The 22,104-nt window shown below is 35.7% G+C and overlaps 1 long non-coding RNA gene and 1 pseudogene across 2 annotated transcripts in view; one reads left to right on the top strand and one right to left on the bottom strand.

Moving 5' to 3' along the window:
• The window catches only part of LOC144221846 (uncharacterized), a 154,841-nt gene that overhangs the window by 2,142 nt on the left and 130,595 nt on the right, over positions 1-22,104 (bottom strand). For both annotated transcript variants that reach the window (XR_013332205.1, XR_013332206.1), the window contains exon 4: positions 117-259. This is a non-coding gene — a long non-coding RNA (uncharacterized LOC144221846). The remainder of the gene's footprint in view (positions 1-116; positions 260-22,104) is intronic.
• On the top strand, positions 17,950-20,138 carry LOC144221730 (heat shock cognate 71 kDa protein pseudogene; annotated as a pseudogene).

Genomic DNA, 22,104 nt, shown 5'->3' with positions numbered 1-22,104 from the left:
GGATTAACACAAAGCATTATTAAATGTATAATTTAACCTCAGAATTTCTCTTAAAAACATATAAGCTTCCACTTATATGATGACTGGGACAACACATTAACTTCATTTATTCATACCTTTCTAGGGGACACTTGAATCTGAGTTCATGTTCAGTTTTCTTGTAATTTTGTGTAACAATTCAAGTAACTAGCTGACACGGGTGAGCAGTTGTTTCTTCAGAATTTACAATAGCCATTTTAGGATCAGATTCTTCTAATATCTTAATAAGACAGAATGTATTAGTTTAGTAAGGCTGCCATAACAGAATGTCACACACTCTGGGTGGCTTACACAACAGAAATTTATTTCTCATAGTTATGGAAGCTGGAAGTTCAAGATCAAGGCATTGGCAGATTTGGTTTCTTCTGAGGGCCTCTGTCCTCATTTGGCAGATGGCTGCCTTCTTGCTGCATTCACACATAATCTATTTTCTCTGTGCACAAACATCCCTGGTTTCTGTTTACATGTGCTAATCTTTTACAAGGACACCAGCCAAGTTGGATTATAGCCTACCTTTAAAGTCTCATTTTAACTTAATTATCTCTTTAAAGGTATTCTCCTACAAAGAAAGTCACATTTTAAGATACTAGAGATTAGGATTTTAACTTATAAATTTGGAGGGAACTTAATTCAGCTCATAAGTACAGTCATATCCAGTAATAAAAGTTGTATTGCTTTAAAAATATTACATGCACTTTCATTTTATTAAATACTGTATGTAAAGGTGTTCTCCAATTCCTAAAATGTAATAACTACATATGCCACTAGAGTCAAAATGTAACATCACGCAAGCATACTTTTCATCAAGTTTTTAATTCTAATGAAAGCTGTTTCTGTTTCTTCATGTTTTGCTCATTTGTTTGTCTTTGCTAATTCCAATTAAAAAAATCATTCCCAATTTATGAAATCTTTTCTAATGGTCAAGTATTAGAAGTTCTTACATTTTTTTAAAAAATTGTTTAATTTTTTTTTTTTTTTTTTGAGAGAGAGACAGCGTGTGAGTGGGTTAGGGATAAAAAGAGAGAGACACAGAATCTGAAGCAGGCTCCAGGCTCTGAGCTGTCAGCACAGAGCCTGATGCAGAGCTTGAACTCATGAACCACGAGATCAGGACCTGAGCTGAAGTCAGATGCCTAACCAGCTGAGCCACCCAGGTACCCCAAGTTCTTGCTTTTTATTAAAGATGCAACAGCAATCAGTGCTGAGCATTCTTTTGACATTTTTCATAATGCCTTTGTCCCTAACCTATAATAATGGAAGTCATTCCCATAATATGCAGACAATACTCCTTGTCACTGTGCTTCCCATGCGTGATAATTTTTCAATGATATTATTTCAGATTAAAATTATTTGACCACCCTTTTCACCTGGCTTGTATGCTTTGAGCTGCTTTTTCAATGAAGCCCCATGAAGTTCACAGGTTATTATACAAAAACTACATTATCTGAATGAAGTCAAGATCACAGGTGTAACATTAAACTATTATATCAAAAGAAGAATGTTTCCATTGATAGGGAAATCAAATTAAACCATGCTTAGCTGAAGATGTATATACATTGAAAATGTACTTAAAACCATAAAATATGTCCTTTCTATGTTATTTACAATGAGTTATTCATGTGTGATATAAAGCTCTTAATAGTACTTACACCTATTTAAAAGATACTATTTTTTAAATTATTTCTTTGCTTGAAACTCGAAGAGTCACATTTGTTTAACCTCAAACCATGTGACAGTGAAGTACACAATTAATAACTTTTCAAAGAGCACTATAACAATCACTTTGAGAGTTAATGCCTAAACTCAGAAGAAAAAGATAGAAAAAAAATGTATTTAAATTCCTGTCTGGTTTGTTTTCTACTAGATTACCTTAACTTCAGGAGAGATCTGCAATGGGGCTAACTGACAACGACCCTATATAACAATGGGGTGCCACATGTTTGTCACATATGCTTTTCTTGCAGCTTTTGCCACTTGAAATAAAATGACTTCCTCCTTAAGTATTAAATAATAAATTCTCCAAACATCATAAGACAAAGTACTTTTTATGAGTGGCACAATAATTCCTCTGAATGGTTATATAAGTGTACAAATTGAAAGGAACTTCAAAAATATTGGTTGGAGAATACAGAGTCAATAGTCTTTACACAATAAGAAAGGTATTTTAAAGATTTTTGTAAGTTCTAGTCTCCTTGCCTTATGAACAGTTAAAATATTTGAGAAAACAAGGACAATAAACAATGAGCAGTATGTGCAGTAAAGAAATACATTTTAGAAGCTAGAACATGGTTCCATTTTGGCTTGAAAGAATTCATTCTGGTTGAATAATCAGGGATTTGCAACTTGAAAAGGACACTTTTGTTGTGGTCTGTTGATTTTTGGTTTTGGTTTTTGAGTACATGCTATCAGAATCATTAAGTTTTCCTTGGAACCACAAATCACTGCAAAAGTAATGCATAGCCAAGCACATCATAGTTTGAAAGGTGGCTAGTAGTGCTTTCCAAACCAATAAGATTGATGAGAAAAAAGAATTCTCACTAGCATTTCAATACACCCAATATGCCTAGAGTGACTTAGATGATTTCTCTGTACTATATGTATAATTTAAAAAACAAATCTCCCCTCAGTTCTTGCTCAAGTGTTAATTAGTTGCCAAGAATTAACCATTCCAACTATTCTTCACAATAATGAACAGTTTTTGGACAACTGTAAGTTGATTTGCTCTTGAAAAACACTTCCAAAAAGAAAAAAGAAAAGAAAACATATATATATATGTATATATCTCATGGTTTCATGAGCTCAAGCCCTCTGTCTGGCGTGCTGCCAACACGGAGCATGCTTGGGATTGTCTCCCTCTCTCTCTGCCCCTCCCCCACTTGCACTGTCTGTCTCTCTCAAAATAAATTAACTTAAAAAATCAAAAAGACATGTGCTCTAGATAGAGCAGAACTAGCAAAATGCCAGCTGATAAAAAGAATTTAGTCCAGATTTTTGACTTCTTTGGACATCAGAAGGTACCAGTGTTGAAAAAGTACATTTCTTATATCTCTCTTTTTTTTTTAAATAGTTTATTGTCGGGGCACCTGGGTGGCTCATCGGTTGAGCCTCCGACTTCGGCTCAGGTCATGATCTCACGGTTTGTGGGTTTGAGCCCCGTGTCGGGCTCTGTGCTAACAGCTAGTTCAGAGCCTGGAGACTGTCTTTGGATTCTGTGTCTCCCTCTCTCTCTGACCCTCCCCTGCTCATGCTGTCTCTCTCTCTCTCAAATAAATAAAACAAAAAAAAATAGTTTATTGCCAGGTTGGTTTCCATATAACACCCAGTGCTCATCCCCCACAAGTGCCCTCCTCCATGCTCATCACCCCCTGCCCCTCCCCCCACCCACATCAGCCCTCAGTTTGTTCTTGGCATTCAAGAGTCTCTCATGGTTTGCCTCCCTCCCTCTCCCCAACTATTTTTCCCCTTCTCCCCCATGATCCTCTGTTAAGTTCCTCCTAATCCTTCTATACGTGCAAACATACGGTATCTGTCCTTCTCTGCCTGACTTATTTCGCTCAGCATAACAACCTTGAATTTCATCCATGTTGCTACACATGGCCAGATTTCATTCTTTCTCATTGCCATGTAGTATTTCATCGTATAGATAAACCGAATCTTCTTGATCCATTTGTCAGCTGATGGACACTTAGGCTCTTTTAATGGCTATTGTTGAANCCATATAACACCCAGTGCTCATCCCCCACAAGTGCCCTCCTCCATGCTCATCACCCCCTGCCCCTCCCCCCACCCANTTAAACATAATAAAAGCCATCTATGAGAAGCCTTCAGCTAACATCATCCTCAATGGGGAAAAACTGAGAGCTTTCCCCCCAAGATCAGGAACACGGCAGGGATGTCAACTCTCACCACTGTTGTTTAACATAGTGCTGGAAGTCCTTTGTCTCTAATGGATCCTTCTGACTCTAGTAATAAACACACCACCCGCTATTTCATAGGATGCTTTCTCTACTGAGCCCCCTATATTTCATATATGAGGTATGAGAGTCCTACTTCAGAACAATTTTATAGTACTCTATAAGGAATGGACACCAGGTTATAATAGGGGAGGAAGGCAGCCTGACAAAAGCAACACACAGAGAGTAATGTTAAATGTAAAAGGCTGAGTAATACTTCAAAAAGTTATTGATTAAAGAGACAAATGATCTTTGCTATGTCAATTCTTCATCAGAAATAAATTACAAACAAAAAATTTTAAGTGTTTTTAACTTAAAATAGCACCAAAAACTTTAGAGAACACTGAACATGTAAGCCTATTATATCAACATTACAAACTCTTTTATAATTTGTCCATATTTCTTTAAATGGTAGCAGTTACTATATATATATACTTTCATATTTTACTTTTATCACTTATATTTTATATTTCTGACTTGTATTTATTACAAAGAATAATAAATGGAAAATCAGAAAAGGGAACTAAAACTTTTATAAAGTTAGGAAAATAAAGCCATTGGCTGAACTCAGTCACATATCCTGAAAGAAACCATGCAAAGAGTTATACCCCATTCTCCCTTTGTGCCCAAGGCTGTCATCAACCATTAAAAATATAGTTCATTGGTTGTCCTACAAGGAGATATTTATTTCAAATTAAGGTTTGATTCTAATAATTGTAAAAGAAACATTTTTTTAAATAATGGAAATAAAAACAATATTGGAAATGATACTGAAAAATATCCACAACCTCAACTACAGTGGAGGGAGACAAATATTTATTTAGTATCTACTCTAGATCAAACTATTACAAACTTATGATCTCATTATATGAATTAGGAAATGTAATTTCAATTCCATCATAGTGATGTCAAGTAACAGAGTAGGAATTATATTTATATATTATGTTGGGGTCCATTCATCGGACTCTAACACCACTTAAGATCAGAACGGTTATTTTAATAACTATAGGCAGTGAAGAAAGAAAAACAAGATACAGTCCATTATACTATGGATAGAGAATAGTCATATACACAGATCCTTTCAATGTATGCTCAAGTTGCTATGGGAACAAAGAACTTCCATATGGTTCTCCAAAGTCCTCTTTCTCTACATTATGTTGCCATTCACCAGAGAATATGCCTGCTAATGTATGCACTACAGTCTACAAAGAATAAAAATAATTATGCTTCAGTCATAGGATTTCTCCAGAAGGTGCTATTCTTCTTAAGGTGATACCACTAGTGATAAAAAATGGAAGATATATACATTTTCATTTATCCCATGGCCATGAATAAATTCAATCAAATTTCTAATGAACTTGGAAATTTCAGCAATGTTAGAAGTATAACACATTTGCTAGCTATTTTCCTATATTGTACGCTTCACGTAATGGTCTCTCTTTAATCATGGCAGACATAATTTTCTAAACTGCACTTGGTTACACAAAGAAATAATCTTTTTTGACATATCTTCATATAGATTGTTTCCAAGACAGATATCACATACAGAATCCCAAGTAACTTATATTCTAAGTATGATGTCTGATATTATTATAAGTATATGTATTTCCATCTTCAATTTAAAAATGTTCTACCTTTGCTTTCTCCGACTAAAAAGTCTTCAGATGGTTTGTCCTTTTCTTGTTCCAGTATACCAAATGGTATTTTAATTGATTTAGTTTGGTATATGAAACTTAAAAAAAGAGAAAAGTGTACTGGCATTTGTTACAAATTGTCTTTTATCTGAGCATGGTATCAGTTTCTTTGTTCTATCATGGCACTGAATTAAACTGAAAGACTCAGAAAGCATTACAATAGGAATACATTTTTATACATTTTTCTTATAAATAAGAATTAATTTTGGTATACCAATAGGAGGGATTGCCTAGCCAGTGCATTTTTTCAACTAAGAACTATATTTAATTAATACTTTCCTAGTTTTTACCTAATGTCCTTTTTCTATTCCAGGATACCACCCAATATTTTGTTATCATCTCTCCTTAGGTTGCTCTTGGCTGTGACATTTTCTCAGGATTTCCTTGTTTTTGATGAACTTGACAGTTTTGAAAAGTACTGGTCAGGTAATCTTTAGAATTTCCTTCAAATGAAACCGCTCTGATCTTTTTCTTATGATTAGATTTGGATTATAGGTTTTATGGAAGACTAGAAGTAAAATGCCATTCGCACTACATTAAAGCAAGGGTACATGCTATCAACATGACTTAATCACTGTTGATTTTTAACCTTAACCCCTGGCTGTGATAGTGGATTGTCAGGTTTCTCCTCTGTGAAGTGACTCTTTTTCCTTCTTTTCACTTCTTTCTACTTACAGCTCATATTTAAGCTATGGGAGGTCATGCTACACCTACCTGAGGATGGAGTATCTATATAATTATTTGAAATTTCACACAGAGATGTCTCTATTCCTTCCCATTTTAAAATTTTATTCAATCATTAATTTATATCAGGGTGGAACTATGAATGCAGATGCAATTTTTATGTCATTATTTCCACAGAAAAGAGTGATGTAAAGTTTTAAAAGTTATACTTTAAAAAGACAAACTGATACCAATGAGGAATTCAGTTTTTTAAATGCTGAAAGAAAATTTTGAGGAAAAAGTAAATTAACTAACTCAGAAGAAAATATTTTGCTACAATTCAACATCTATAAAATATAATAAGAAAGTGAAAAGATACAACACACATAACCTAAAGTGGAGATTTAAAATTATCTGGGGAATACGAGAAGAAACTGGGGATTGCCAGAGGGGAGGTGGGTTTGGGGGATGGGTGAAAAGGTGAAGGAGATTAAGAGTACACTTATCATGACTTCCAGGGAAGATAACAGAGTAGGAAGATCCTAGGCTCACCTCTTCCCCAAGTGACACTTACAGCAACATGCACATCAGAATAAATAAACCAGAAAATGACCTGAAGACTGACAGAACAGATTCCACACAGCTAAATGTAGAGAAGAGGCCACAGTGAACAGGGTAGGAAGGGTGGAGACCCAGGGGAGGTCAAACTGACCTTTGTCCACTGGAGGAAGGGACACTGCAGCAGGCATGGAGAGAATATGGGATCAAGTCCCACACAGGCACCCCAGGCACAAGGGACCCACACTGGGAAAATGAAACCCCATAACATTTTGCTTTAAAAACCAGAGGGGTCTAATTTTGTCAGTTCTTACAATCAGTGGGGCTTAAATCTGGAACTTTTATTTTTCATTTATTTTGTTGTTGATGTTCTTTTTTACCCCTTATTCATTTTCTTCTTTTTTCTTTTTATTTAAAGTTAGTTAACATACAGTATAGTATTGGTTTTAGGAAGAGATCTGTGATTGATTCATCACTTCCATATAACACCCAGTGCTCATCCAAACAAGTGCCCTTCTTAATGTCCATCACCCATTTAGCCTATCGTCCCACCCAACACCCCTCCAGCAACCCTCAGTTTTTTCTCTATTTTTAAGAGTCTCTTTTGGTTTGCCTCCCTCTCTGTTTCCATCTTATTTTTCCTTTCTTTCCCCTATGTTTATCTGTTGTATTTCTTAAATTCTACATATGATATTTGTCCTTCTCTGACTGATGTATTTCACTTAACATAATACACTCTAGTTTCATCCATGTTGTTGCAAATGGCAAGATTTCATTCTTTTTGATTACTGAGTAACATTCCATTGTATGTGTATGTATGTATGTATGTATGCATATATGTATATATACATACACACCACATCTTCTATATCCATTCATCAGTTGGTGGAAATGTAGCCACTCTGGAAAACAATATGGAGGTTCCTCAAAAAATTAAAAAGAGAACTACCCTACAACCGAGCAATTGTACTACTAGGTATTTATACAAAGGACACAAAAATATTGAATATTCCCAATGTTTATAGGAGTGTTATCAACAATAGTCAAATTAAGAAAAGAACACCTGAAACTTTTCAAATCAGCAGCTGGGCTCTGGGAGAGCCAGAGGCAATGGGAAACTGAGTCCCTGTCCCAAAAGAAAAGCACAACAGCCTTGCTGAGATACAGCATAGAAGCAGCACATGGAAAAACATCTGGGGTATCCTGGAAGGTGATTTATTTACTAATGTCATAATGTGTGCTGGAGGGGCAGGGATCTTTGGGAGACTTCTCAAAAAAAAAAAAAANGTTCCATTTCTATCCTCTACCCCCTGGCCTTAACACATGGACACTTAAGAATCAGCAAAGCACAAACAGTCTCTACCTAGCTTTCTGAGAGCACCTTCAACCCCATAATCTTCCATAGACCCACTCCTCAATCCTGGCCTGGCCACAGGAGAGGTTTTCCAGAGTAGTGGCAGGTTTCCTCTACCAGCCAAATTGCATAGACTTTGCTGTCCACCATTCACCCAGCCTCTCCTTATCCTTTATTCCTAAAGAAATGCCCCTTCCAACATGTTTTTGGCAGGAGCACCCAAAGTGGTGTCACAAGCCTGGCAGGATGCAAGTGACAGCCCTGATAGGGGCCTGTACCACTCCAAAGTGACTCATGCCCCAGAAAAAGAAGGTATCTACATACACAAGTCAAACTGTGGCCCCAAATCACCAATGATAGCTTCTCAGAGGATATCACTGGGAGAGTACCCTGTAGTTCAGTATTACTACAGCTCTGGCAAATGCCTGATGTGATTAAACTCAAGCCCAAAGCAGCCTAAGACTGATCCCACCTGCAATAGGCAAAAAGAGCCATTGCAGATGACTGGACTGAAGGCAAACAGGGCTCAGCCACAACAGCAGGGCACAAGCAACACACAAAATAGATACTCATGAAGCACCAGGTTCTGGTGAACAACAGACATTGCATTATAGGGCACAACAGGACCTCTTCTCCATAAGGTCACTACTTTCAAGAGCAGGAAGTGTAGCTGACATCCTAACACAGAAACAGGCATATGAAGTTGGACAAAATGAGTTCAGATGAATATGTCCCAAATGAAAAAACAGGGCAAAATCATAGCAAGAAAGCTAACTGAAATGGAGATAAACAATATGCCAGATAGAGAATTTAAACTAATAGTCATAAAAATACTCACTGGACTTGAAAAGAAAGTGGAGTCTCTCTGTGAAACCTTCAATAATGCGATAGAAAATATAAAAAATATCCAAGCAGAGATAAAGAATTCACCGAATGAAATTAAATAAATACTACAGGAAACAAACAGTAGACCAAGGGAAGCAGAAGAACAGATCAACGACCTGGAGGACAGAGTAATGGAAAACAAGGTGAATAGGAGAAAGAAAGGAAAGGAGAAAGGAATAGGAGAAAGAAAGGAAAACAATCAAGGTGAATAGGAGAAAGAAAAATGAATAATAAAAAATGAGAACAGAGCAAGGGAACTCAGTGACACCACCAAATGTAATAACATTCACATTATAGGGATCCTAGGAAGAGAAAACAGAGACAAGAAGGAAGAAATTTATTTGAAGAAATAAGAGCTGAAAACTTCCCAAATCTAGAGAAGGAAACAGAAATACAGATCTGGGGGCAGAGAGAGTCCCCAACAAAATCAACAAAAGGGGGTCCACACTAAAACACATAGTTTTAAAATGGCAAAAAGTAGGCATAAAGAAAGAATTTTAAAAGTAGCAAGAGAGAATAAAAGTTACATACAAGGGAAATCCTATATGGCGTCTACCTGATTTTTCCACAGAAACTATGCAGGCTAGAAGGAATGGCATAATATATTCAAGGCACAGAAAGAAAAAAAAAACTGCAACCAAGAATACTCTATCCAGCAAGGTTGTCATTCAAAACAGAAGAACATATAAAGAGTTTCCCAGACAAAAGTTAAAAGAATTCATCAACACTAAACCAGACTTGAAAGAAATGTTAAAGGAAACTTTGAGTGGAATAGAAAAACCTTAAGTAGGAATAAGCAAAATAGGAAACACAAAAGCAGTAATATTAAATATAAGTATAAAAATCCATCAAGGGATTCAAAAATATTAAGATGTGAAGTATAACACTATATACCTAAAATGAGACAGGGGATAGAGTAAAGAACAGGTTTAAACTTAAGCAACCATCAACTTAACAAAGACTGCTATGTGCAGAAGCTGTGATATACAAACCTAATAGTAACCACAAATCGAAAACCAGTAATGGGGCACCTGGCTGGCTCAGTCAGAGCATGGGATTCAGGATTTCAGGACTGTGAGTTCAAGACTCACATTGGGCAGAGAGCTTACTTAAAAAGAAAAAAAAAGTAATAGATATGTAAAAAATAAAGATAATGGTATCCAACCAAGTTCTAGGATCACTAAAGATATCCAGCAAATTATAAGAGAAGATAGCAACAGGAAAAAAGGAATAGAGAAAAACTACTAAAACAACATAAAACAAGTAACAAAGTGGCAGTAAGTACATTCCTATCAACAATTACTTAGAATGTAAGATGGACTACAGACTCCAATCAAAAAACAGAGAGTAAAGGAATAGATAAAAAGCAAAACCCATTCATATGCTGTGTACAACAGACTCATTTCAGACATAAAGATACATGCAAATTTAAAGTAAAGGGATAGAGAAGCATTTATCATGAAAATTAAAAGTGAAAAGAAAGCCAAGTAGCAATAATTATACTGAATAAAATAGACATTACAACAAAGGGGTGCCTGGGTCGCTCAGTCAGTTTAACATCTGAGGCTTGGTTTCAGCTAATGGTTTGTGAGTTCAAGCCCCACATCAGACTCTGCTGATGGCTTGGAGCCTGCTTGGGATCCTCTGTCTCTCCCTGTCTCTCTGCTCCTCCCTTGCTCTAGCTCTCAAAATAAATAAATAAACAAACTTAAAAAAATAAATAAAAATAGAACAAAGACTAACCAGAGACAAAGAAAAACACTATATAATCGTTCAGAGAAAAATCCAACAAGAAGATGTAATAATTGTAAATATTTATGCACCCAACATGAGAGCACCAAATACAAAAAAGCAGCTCATAACTAACATAAAGGAAGTAATCTATAGCAATACAATAAGAGTAGGGAACTTTACATCAATTGATAGACTACCTAAACAGAAAGTCAACAAAAAAACAGTGGCTTTGATGACTCATTCATTAAGCTGGATATAACAGATATATTCATAACATTCTATCCTACAATAGTGGAATAAACACTGTTTTCAAGTACACATGGAACATTCTCCAAAACAGACTACATGTCATCCTGAAAAGCAATTCTGAATAAATTCAGAAAGACTGAATTTTGCATCTTTTCTGACCACAATGCTATGAAACTAGAAACCAACAAGAAAAAAATCTGGAAGGAGAACAAATACATGGAAGTTAAAAAACAAGTTACTAAACAATGAATGTGTCAACCAAGAAATCAAAGAAGAAATACAAAATTACATGGAGACAAATGAAAATAAAAACACAATAGTCCAAGATCTTTGAGATAAAGGAAAGTTATTCTAAAGGGCAGTTTATAGCAATACAGGTCTATCTCATAAAGCAAGACAAATCTCAAATAAACAACATAATCTTACACCTAAAGGAGTTAGGAAAAAAAGGACAAAACCAAAAACCAGTAGAAGGAAGGAAATAGTAAAGATTAGAGTAGAAAAAAATAGAAGCTAAAACAAACAAACAAAAAACATGCACACAACAGATCAATGACACTAGGAGCTGATTCTTTGAAAAGGTCAACAAAATTGATAAACTTTTAGCCACTTTTCAAAAAAAAAAAAGAGAGGGTACTGAAAAAAATCACAAAGAAAAGAGAAAAAACAATGAACACCACAGAAATACACAGGATTAAAAAATATATAAATAATTTATGTTTTATATTGTATAAATATATTAAATATAAATTTTATAATGTATATTTATAAAATATAAATAATTTATATTTTAATTATATACAATTAAGTTTCACATAATTTTATGAAAAATTATATACAACAAATTGGACAACCTAGAAAATAATGGATAAATTCCTAGAAACCTATAACTTCCAAGACTGGATCAGGAAGAAATAGAAAATTTGAACACACCAATTACCAGCAATGAAGTTGAATAAGTAATCAATCAATCATAAAAAAAAAAAAACTCCCAACAAACAAAAGTCCAGGACCAGATAGCTTCACAGGTGAATTCTACTAAATACTTAAGGAAGAGTTAATACCTATTTATCTTAAACTATTCCAAAATATAGAAGAGAAAGGAAAACTTTCAAATTCATTCTGTGAGGTCAGCATTATCCTGATACTTAAACCAGATAAAGCATTACAAAAACAGAGAACTATAGTCCAATATACCTAGTGAACATAGATGCAAAAATCCTCAACAAAATACTAACAAACTGAATCCATTAATACATTTAAAAAAAAATCATTCACCAGGATCTAGCCGGAGTTATCCTGGGACACAAGAGTGATTCAATATTCACAAATCAATTAGCATCACACATCACAGCAACAAGACAAAGGATAAAAACCATATGATCACCTCAATAGATGCAATAAAAGCATTTGACAAAGTACAACCGCCATTCATGATAAAAACCTCAGCAAAGTAGGTTAAGAGGGAACATACCTCAACATAATAAAAGCCAGCTACGAAAAACCACAGATATCATACCAATGGTGAAAAACAGAGAGCTTTTCCCTTAAGACCAGGTGAGTCCACTCTCACCACTTTCATTCAACACAATACTGGAAGTCGTAGCTACAGCAATCAGACAAAGAAAAGAAAGAAAAGGCATTCAAATCGGTAAGGAAGAAGTGAAATTTTCACCATTTGCACATAACCTGACTATATATAGAGAGAAAAACCAGAAAGACTCCATGAAAAAACTACTAGAACTGATTCATTAATTCAGTAAGATCACAGGAAACAAAAATCAATGTACAGAAATCTGTTGCATTTCAATAGACCAATAATGAAGCAGCAGAAAGAGAAATTAAGAGGACCATTTACAATTACACCAAAAATAATAAAATACCTATGGATAAACTTAACCAAGGAGGTGAAAGACCTATACTCTGAAAACCATAAAACAATGATAAAAGAAATTGAACATGACACAAATGGAAAGATACTCCATGCTCATGGACTGGAAGAATCAATATTGTTAAAATGTTCATACTGCCCAAGCAATCTACAGATTTAAGCAATTCCTAGCAAAATACCAATAGCATTTTCACAGAAGTAGAACAAATAGCCCTAATATTTGTATAGAACCAGAAAAGACTCCAATCGCCAAAGCAATCTTGAAAAATAAGAACAAAGCTGGAGGTACCATACTCCCATATTTCAAGATATTACTACAAAGCTGTAGTAATCAAACTACTGCAGCAGTGACAATTAAAAAGACACAAAGATCAACAGAACAGAATAGAAAACCCAGAAATAAACCCACAATTATATGGTCAATTAATCTTCAACAAAGGAGGAATAAATATACATATCAGAAAAAGTCTCTTCAACAAATGGCTCTGGGAAAACCGGACAGATACCTGCAAAAGAATGAAATTGGACAACTTTCTTACACCACACACAAAAATAAACTTAAATTGGTTTAAAGACCTAAACGTGATACCTGAAACTATAAAAATCCTAGAATAGAGTGCAGTCAGTAATTTCTCTGATATCAGCCATGGCAACATGTTTCTAGATATGTCTCCTGAGACAAGGAAAAGAAAAGCAAAAATAAGTTATTAGGACTACATCAAACTAAAAAGCTTCTGAACAGCAAAGGAAATAAGCAACAAAGCTAAAAGACAACCTACTGAATGGGAGAAGATATTTGTAAATGATATGTCCAATAAGGGGTTAATATCTAAAATATATAAAGAATGTATACAACTCAACACCAAAAAACCCCAAATAATCCAATTAAAAATGGACAGAAGACATGAACACACATCTCTAAAGAAGACATACATGTAGCTAAAAGACACATGAAAAGACGCTCAATATTACTCACCATCAGGAAAGTGCAAATCAAAAATGCAGTGAGATTTCACCTTATACCTGACAGAATGGCTAAAATAAAAAAACACAAGAGACAACAAATGTTGGTGAGAATATGGAGCTAAAGGAACCCTTTTGCACTGTTGGTGGAATGCAAACTGGTGAAGTCTCTGTGAAGAATTAATAACAGAACTTTCCTACAATCCAGTAATCATACTGCTAGTTATTTACCTTAATAATATAAAAACACTAATTCAAAACGATATGTGCACTCGTATGTTTCTTGCTGTATTTATAATAGTCAAATTATGGAAGAAACCCAAGTGTCCATCAATAGATGAATGGATGAAGATATGATTGATAAATACAATGGAATATCATAAATCAGCTGTAAAAATGAATGAAATCTTGTTATTTGCAACAACATGGATAGAGTATAACGCTAAAGGAAATAAGTCAGTCAGACAAAGCCAAATACTATATTATTTCACTCATATGTGAAATTTAAGAAACAAACCAAATGAGCAAAGGAAAAAAAAAAGAGAGAAACAAAAACATCTCACTCTGAGATAGAGATAACAAACTGATTGTTACCAGAAGGAAGATGGGTCAGGGGGATGGGTGAAATAGGTGAAGGGCATTAAAAGTACACCTATTGTGATAAGCACCAAGCAAGTAATGTGTAGAATTGTGTAATAACTATAGTGTACACCTGAAGCTAATAGAACAACACTGTATGTTAAACAAATTTTAAAAAAAGGGAAAAAAGGCAAATACCTATAAATTAAAAAAATACATATCTGGGGTGCCTGGGTGGCTCAGTAGGTTAAGCGTCCAACTCTGGCTCAGTCATGATCTCATGGTTCATGGGTTCCAGCCCTGAGTCAGGCTCTGTGCTGACAGCTAGTACAGAGCCTGGAGTCTGTTTCAGATTCTGTGTCTCCCTCTCTCTCTGACCCTCCCGTGCTTATGCTGTCTCTCTCAGAAATAAATAAAACATTAAAAATTTTAAATATATATATATATATCTGCCAAATCCAATCTGTAAGAAAGTACATGATTCAAGGGTCAGAATGGAGGTTTGAGCCTGCTTGTCCCTCTTTATTGATCAAAGTAATTTATTAACTGCTAAAATTATTTGTACAGACTTCAATAGTCCAAATTCTATCTCATCATATTCAAATACAACAAAATGTCACTGAAACAGAAAAGAATATATCAAACAATATATATGTGGAAAAAAAACTTAGAAAAGCCTTTAAAGTACTGTGATATTATTTATTTCAAATACAGCTGATAAAGGTACAAATGCATATTATGGTGTAAAATGACATAAACTAATGCAAAATTACTAATGCCACTTGTTCCAAAGTATATAATCATGTATCCTAAAGAGAAATATCTAAAAAAATAAAAAATAGTATATTAATTGCTTCACTCGGAATGTGAAATTACATTGAAGGCATAGTTAGACTGTTGACCTTTTTTTTTAAGCTACAAATGTTAGCCTGGTTCTCTTTTATGATCAAAATGCCAAATTTTGAGAAGGAAGACATAATCTCTATTTTCCTGCTAAATAAAATTGCCTGTTGAATTCAAATTAGAGAGAGGATATCTTTTTTAATGAAGAGGCATGTGAATGACTAAAATGTGCCCCAAATTTAGGATTTACACTTTACTATACATGAGAGTGACAGGTTGGTTGCTTCTATTTTAACTAATTTAAATCAAGTATTACTAAAATACTGTCTACTACCACACCCACTTGAGGAGAAATATGCTAGGGTAACCCTCAAAAGCAATACTGAGACTCTGTGAATACTATATGCTATATATTACTACAGCTCTTTTTGCCCTCAAAGCACTTGTTCACCAATGCCACAGTGTAAAACAGATACCTTATCCAGGTCCTCAAATTCTCCATCAGCCTCAGTCCATGAAAATGCTAATTAGGATTTTATATCCAAAAGTCTTCAAGTTACCCTATGTGAAAAGCTAATATTTTTTCTTACTCAAGACCTTGAGGAGACCACCACTTGGGTCTTTTCTCGCAAAGCTTAAACCAAAACTGGCCTAAATATTCTCCTTTTCTATGTCCATCCTGTTAGGCATCATCTTACCTTTGTCTCTCCAAAACTCTGACTCTCCAAAACTTATCACTCAAATGGCAAAAGGAGAGAAAAGAAGTGTGAAAGAGTCTTCCTTCCCACCCAAGATGCCCTAAATCTCACACTTAATGTTTCTTTCTTCTTGGTCCTCACTTTTGTCAACCACTAGGACTCCAAAATGAAGAGAATTTTCTGAAACAGGAAAAACCCACTTTCAAACATGGTAAAAAAATGTTTAAGAAGGTATATTGCCTTAGCCATGAAAAAATATCACTTTAAAAAAGACCCACAAAATGTCTAGCTTTCACCAACGTAACTTTCTAGTGTGTGTTCCATGATAAAATGTTTGCACATTAAATATCTTATAGAGCAGGGCTATTAAACTTGTGTGATGTCTACCAAAAAGGATTTTTTGGTTCAAACTTTATCTGTGGTACTCCCAGAAATAGTTAGAATTAAAGCTCTTTAAAAAATTTATTTAAGTTCTTTTATTTTATAAGGATAAAATGAAATGATTTGTACATAGGAGAACGTTAGTTTTCTATTCCTTAAATCAATAAATATTTTATATTTAACAAGGAAAATAACCAATAATTTAAAAATAAGATTCTCTTGAATGAGATAATTTCCTATGGGAATGTGCATGCAATACAGGTCTAGTGAGAATCAAGACATTTGTAGTAATTTATGCAATTATGATGAATACATAATATGTTTGTACTTTGAGGAAACAATATGGAATTCTATGATGTGGTGATAAAAGAGAAGGAAAGAATTACATTTACAATTCATTCAACCATGGCATCATAATTATAAATTAAAAAGAAAGTCTTGACCATCTCTCTATTTTAACCTATTAGAAATTACAATCTGATTTGTCAAAATACCATTGTTATTGACCTTCACTTTAGCACTACCCTACGGCTCAGGAATTGCACTAAGTATCTACCCAAAAGATACAAAAATACTGATTTGAAGGAGTACGTGCACCCCAATGTTTATAGCAGCACTATTGAAAACAGCCAAATTATGGAAAGAGCCCAAATGTCCATCGAATGATGAATGGATAAAGAAGATGTGGTATATATATATGCAGTGGAATATTAAACAATCAAAAAGAATGAAATCTTGCCATTTGCAACAACATAGATAGGACAAGAGTATATTATGCTAAGTGAAATAAGTCAGTCAGAGAAAGACAAATATTATATAATTTCACTCACATGTGGAATTTAAGAAACAAACCAGATGAACATAGGGAAAGAGTAGGAAAAATAAGACAGAAACAGAAAGAGAGGCAAGTAATTAGAGACTCTTAATTAAATACAGCGAACAAACTGAGGGGTTACTGAAGGTGCGCTGGGTGGGAGGATGGGCTAAATGGGTGATAGGTATTAAGGAGGGCACTTGTTGGGAGAGCACCGTGTATTATATGGAAGTGATGAATCACTAAATTCTGCTACTGAAATCATTAGTACACTATATATTAACTAGCACTGACAACAAGGAAACTGCTTGGGATTCTCTCTCTCTCTCTCTCTGCCCCTCTCCCACTCTCATTCTCTCCCACTCTCTCCAAATAAATAAATAAACTTTTTAAAAAATAGTGCAGCCTCATCTAAGCATTATTAATGCTTAATAAAAAGGAGGTTTGTACTGGTTCACCACTGCATCCTATAAATATACCCAGAGCAAAGAAAAGCTATTATTTCTTTATTTTATTATTAACAGTGATTTATAATTATTTTTTATCTTCCTGCTTGTTGTTTACTAAATTAGATCTTAAAACATAGCATATCTTTGGGTCTCATTGAACGCGGTGCTAGCTTTCCAGGTAGCTGATATCTTCCCGAGCCGGGCCGGGCCCACCCAGAAGCAACTATGTCTAAGGGACCTGCAGTTGGCATCGATCTTGGCACCACCTACTCCTGTGTGGGAGTATTCCAGCACGGGAAGGTGGAAATAATTGCCAACGATCAGGGAAACCGGACCACCCCAAGTTATGTCGCCTTTACTGACACCGAACGATTGATCGGTGATGCTGCAAACAATCAAGTTGCAATGAATCCCACCAACACAGTTTTCGATGCCAAACGCCTGATTGGACGCAGATTCGACGATGCTGTTGTCCAATGTGATATGAAGCATTGGCCTTTCATGGTGGTGAATGATGCTGGCAGGCCCAAGGTCCAAGTAGAATACAAGGGAGAGACCAAAAGTTTCTATCCAGAGGAGGTGTCTTCTATGGTCTTGACAAAGATGAAGGAAATTGCAGAGGCTTACCTTGGCAAGACTGTTACCAATGCTGTAGTCACAGTACCTGCCTATTTTAATGACTCTCAGCGTCAGGCTACCAAAGATGCTGGAACTATTGCTGGTCTTAGTGTGCTTAGGATCACCAACGAGCCAACTGCTGCTGCTATCGCTTATGGCTTAGACAAAAAGGTTGGAGCTGAAAGGAATGTGCTGATTTTTGACTTGGGAGGTGGCACTTTTGATGTGTCAATCCTCACTATTGAAGATGGAATCTTTGAGGTCAAATCTACAGCTGGAGACACCCACTTAGGGGGAGAAGACTTTGACAACCGAATGGTAAACCATTTTATTGCAGAGTTCAAGCGCAAACATAAGAAGGACATCAGCGAGAACAAGAGGGCAGTCCGTCGCCTCCGTACTGCTTGTGAGCACGCCAAGCGCACACTTTCTTCCAGCACCCAGGCCAGTATTGAGATTGATTCTCTATATGAAGGAATTGACTTCTATACCTCTATTACTCGTGCCCGGTTTGAAGAGTTGAATGCTGACCTGTTTCGTGGCACCCTGGACCCTGTAGAGAAAGCCGTTCGGGATGCCAAGCTAGACAAGTCTCAGATCCACGATATTGTCCTGGTGGGTGGTTCTACACATATCCCCAAGATCCAGAAACTTCTACAAGGCTTTTTCAACGGGAAGGAACTGAATAAGAGCATCAACCCTGATGAGGCTGTTGCTTATGGTGCAGCTGTCCAGGCAGCCATCCTTTCTGGAAACAAATCTGAAAATGTTCAAGATTTGCTGCTGTTGGAGGTCGCTCCTCTTTCTCTTGGCATTGAGACTGCTGGTGGGGTCATGACCGTTCTCATCAAGCGCAATACTACCATTCCTACCAAACAGACCCAGACCTTCACTACTTACTCTGACAACCAGCCTGGTGTACTCATTCAGGTTTATGAAGGTGAGCGTGCCATGACCAAGGATAACAATCTACCGGGCAAGTTTGAACTCACAGGCATACCTCCTGCCCCCCGTGGCGTTCCTCAGATTGAAGTCACTTTTGATATTGATGCTAATGGCATTCTCAATGTCTCTGCTGTGGATAAGAGTACAGGGAAAGAAAACAAGATCACCATCACAAACGACAAAGGTCGTTTGAGCAAGGAAGACATTGAGTGCATGGTCCAGGAAGCTGAGAAGTACAAAGCTGAAGATGAGAAGCAGTGGGACAAGGTGTCCTCCAAGAATTCCCTGGAATCTTATGCATTCAATATGAAAGCAGCTGTTGAAGATGAGAAACTTCAGGGCAAGATAAATGATGAGGACAAACAGAAGATTCTGGACAAGTGTAATGAAATCATCAACTGGCTGGATAAGAACCAGACTGCAGAAAAAGAAGAATTTGAACATCAGCAGAAGGAGCTGGAGAAGGTGTGCAACCCCATCATCACAAAGCTGTACCAGAGTGCAGGAGGCATGCCTGGAGGAATGCCCGGAGGCTTCCCTGGTGGCGGTGCTCCTCCCTCTGGTGGTGCCTCCTCCGGGCCCACCATTGAGGAGGTTGATTAAGCCAACCTGAGAATAGGTCTAGCATTGTTCCACACAAAACATTTGAAGGACCCAAATTTGTAGCAAATTCCATGGCAGTTTTAAAGGAGCTGCTATAGTTAATAAACTGGGCATTCTTGATACTTGAATATGGAATATGTGCACAGGGAAAGAAATACAACATTGCACTTTATAAGCACTGTATTGTGAAGTGGAAAATGCAATGTCTTACGTAAACTGTATTTAAAATTGGCAAAAAAAAAAAAAAAACATAGCATATCTTTAACCATTTAAATATATTATCCAGTAAATGTATATTTAATGTGAAAATTATTTCCATTATTTTTAGTTTCCTCAGTTTATATTCTGCCTTTTTCTTTGAAGAACATGCAAGTCCCTTTTAGTATTAATCTGTTTAAAGGATTATCCTCCCACATGTTTACTAATAAAATCATCTGTAAGCTTCTTCCAGCTTCTCTCTCAACTAAAGCTGCATCTACACAATAAAACTGCCTACTGAGTTGGCCAATTAGAATAATTTGGTGTATGTCTTTAGTAACCTAACCATTCAGTACAATTTATAGGTAGGTGCTTAAGCAGAAATATGAAACCTGTGTATAAATATACAAAAAAAAAAAAAAAAGAGAATGGAGGCAACATGATTTTTACCCCAATTCTCCTGTTATAAAAAAATATTGAGTTATTCAAGTAGAAATGTCTTTTTTTTTTAATTTAAAAGAGACACCTAAAATTATGTTAGTATATCTTTAAGAAAATTCCACAACTATAAAGATATGGAATTAATGACTCCTAAAGGGAGCTGTTTTGGTTCACCATGCTTTTAAATCTAAAACATGATGAGTTAGCAGATGTTAAGACTATATATACAATGATCAAAGAAACAATGTAACACAATGTCTTTCTAATACCTGCAATGTGAAACACAAAACATAAAAATATCTGTATCATCCATTTTAAAAGTACTTCTTATTGAAAACAGAAAATCAAGTTTCTCCAGTTAAAACCTTGAACTTGAGATCAAACCAAATGTTTGAGAAATAAAATATGCTTTAATATTCTATTAGTTTTTTTTTAATTTTTAACATTTATTCATTTTTGAGAGATTGTGAGATCATTACCTGAGCCGAAGTCAGACATTAACTGAGTCACCCAGGTGCCCCAATATTCTATTAGTTTTCTTTCTTTTTTTTTTTATTTATTTCTAGGAGAGAGAGAGACAGCGTGAGCAGGGGAGGGTCAGAGAGAGAGGGAGTCACAGACTGAAACAGGCTCCAGGCTCTGAGCTGGCAGCCAGCACAGAGCCCGACGCGGGGCTCGAACCCATGAACCACGAGATCATGACCCAAGTGAAAGTCAGACGCTCAACCGACTAAGCCACCCAGGTGCCCCTCTATTAGTTTTAAATCAAAGCAAGAGGTATATACCAGAAACAAGGAGAAAAAGAAACTTTGTACTTTTAGGATTAAATGAACATTTTCAAATTTTGCACTGAATTGAAACTTAGATATAAGATATTCAAAGGAGTTTAGATTTTTCATTTAAATTCATCATATCTGTTTGAATGCAGGCTTACTTCTTTGCATATCTTTTCTTTCTTCCCTGTGAATGAGTTGGTTGGAATGCTACATCCATTCTGATTAGCCAGCAGATAAGTAATATGAAAACCGATTTAAAGTCTCTACCACTAGAGATGTCAAAACAGATGTTACTTTCCTTCAGGATGACAGCACTGGGCCTGAGATGTCAAACATAATTAAAAATTTTATTTTCAAATGTACTCCACAGTTTATACATACTGAAAGTATGTCTTACCTTTCGAACTTACAGAGTGCTCTGCTCTGCAAAATGGGAGACACTTTATTTTAGTTTAGACTCCATTTGGGAATGAAATCATTTCATCAATCAGTACCCAGCAGTTTCCTTCAGGATTTGTCATGAAAAGGCTGGCATTCCATTAAAATGTGCTGACAACTTAAAGAGTGATTCTAGCAGGACTGATTTCTCTCACCTTCCTATCTATGACTATCAAGGTTTTCTCCCAGATTATCCAAATTAGAGAATAAATTAAGGTGTCTTTCTTTTTTATGATGATGTCGCTAATTTCATCCTTTGAAAGAGTAGAGGGTCAGAAGTTGCATGTTACTTAGTCATATTTATTTATTATTTACAAAGTTTCTTACAAAGTCTTTCC

The sequence above is a fragment of the Crocuta crocuta genome, unplaced genomic scaffold, assembly GCF_008692635.1.
Source record: "Crocuta crocuta isolate KB4526 unplaced genomic scaffold, BGI_CrCroc_1.0 scaffold397, whole genome shotgun sequence".
Taxonomy (NCBI): Eukaryota; Metazoa; Chordata; class Mammalia; order Carnivora; family Hyaenidae; genus Crocuta; species Crocuta crocuta.
The sequence above is the reverse complement of the archived record's forward strand: the minus strand, read 5'-3'. Positions and strand labels throughout refer to the sequence as shown.